Source organism: Nannospalax galili, unplaced genomic scaffold, assembly GCF_000622305.1.
Source record: "Nannospalax galili isolate Female #2095 unplaced genomic scaffold, S.galili_v1.0 scaffold559, whole genome shotgun sequence".
In the NCBI taxonomy this organism is placed as follows: domain Eukaryota; kingdom Metazoa; phylum Chordata; class Mammalia; order Rodentia; family Spalacidae; genus Nannospalax; species Nannospalax galili.
The window spans coordinates 100,786-102,426 of NW_008343479.1; the positions used below are offsets into that span (position 1 = coordinate 100,786).

Genomic DNA, 1,641 nt, shown 5'->3' on the forward strand with positions numbered 1-1,641 from the left:
ATGTCCTTGACTTTTGAACCTTTTGCCTATCACAGTGGTTTCTGGACTTTCAGAGGAAGATTTAATTGTCTTTGTTAATTGTCATGCCAATGGCAACAAGTCTCACATTTTAATTTAAAAAAAATTTGTATTCAGTAGATTTGGACATATATGAAGGAGCATTTTTTGTGAAACATTGTAGATGATTCTGAGGTAAGTGGTTTCCAGACCCTCGCCCCCTTTGAAAACATGGATTAAAGTAGTATAATTTCTATGTAATGATATTTGTATGGGGAGAAAGTGGCTAAATACTAAAAAGTCTTGTTTCTGCTGAAGATGAAATGGCTAGATTTACCTTTGACTTGAAACAACTAATCAGATAATGTATATATAATTGTATTGGCTGTTTAATTAGGCTCTTATAAGAAATTTAGAACACCAGTTTAGAAGGATATAGCATATTTGTTAGTACAAAAAGCGATCACAGGTAGTCCTTGAGCTGAGGAATGGCTTTGACCTTTGGCAAACTTTTCATGTCCACAGCTTTCTGATCAACTTTGCTCTGCTTTTTAATCTTGTATTTCTCTTTCTTCATGTCAAAGATCTCACTTTCCCGATGCCTAGGCTTCCTCAGTTACATCTTCTTGAGGTAAGCATTGAGTTGTTGGGTGCTTTTCACATTGCTGATAGTGACTTTTGTGGCGGTGGCAGTGGCAGATTCCTGGTATGTTCTGTGCAGAGGAACTCAGTGGAGACCAAGATATCCAGTCACAAGAAGCAAACCACTGCCCAGCTGCTTGAGGAAAACCATTCTCTTGCCCCTGTGGCACCTGATGAGGATGATCACCAGGGATGATGTTGGCACAGCCTTCTCCTGTGCTGACTGAAGGTCTTTTTGTCTTGGCTCAGCAGCTTACACGACACACCTTGGGTGGGCTAACACTTAGGCATTTTTTGAAACTTAGCTACCAAGGTACCATCCTTTTCCTCATCAACCTTTGTGTGACAGTAGCAAGAACTTTCACCTTTCTGTCTTTTCAACCTTGGATTTCACCGTTGAGTACTTCCTCTTGTACAGGGTTATTTGGAATGCATAGCAGACCAGGAGTAGCTGCCAGTCTATCAAGGACAGGGTTTTGGCTGCAGGGGCTTCCTCTTCTTTGGCTTTGAATCTTCAGAGTCATCCTATTTAGCTGTGCCTGCACCAGCACAAATCACTTCTTGGCAGCAAGTTTCTTCTTCGTATCAGGCTTCTTAGCTCTTTTAGCTGCCATCTTGCAAGATGGGAAGATCCAGGTAAAACATATTTTAAAAATTCTTTATGAAACCCTGGTCATCAGGCAACAAAGAAAATTAAGAAATTAGAAGCAAAAATAGATGCTCAGTTTATACTTGGTTACAGCCTGAAGAGAATTTCCATGGAGAGTTGATATGAACTCAGGTGCAATTTGGATTTCTTGAGCTGAGGCATTGCTAAGAAAAATCTAGAGTCACTAACATGTCTATGGCCTTAACCAAATGCCAAGAAACACAAGACCTTCTCAGAAAAAGGGGAACTCAGGTACCTAAAGAGGATCCCCTCACAGATTCAACATACTGATCAGAACAAGTATTTAAGGAAACTACTGGAAGCTAGGGGTAAAGCTTGGGGACTGCTGTGGT

The 1,641-nt window shown here is 40.5% G+C and overlaps 1 pseudogene; it reads right to left on the minus strand.

The window, feature by feature from the left end:
* Positions 1–409: 409 nt before the first annotated feature.
* Positions 410–1,163, minus strand: LOC103739342 (annotated as a pseudogene).
* Positions 1,164–1,641: the final 478 nt, after the last annotated feature.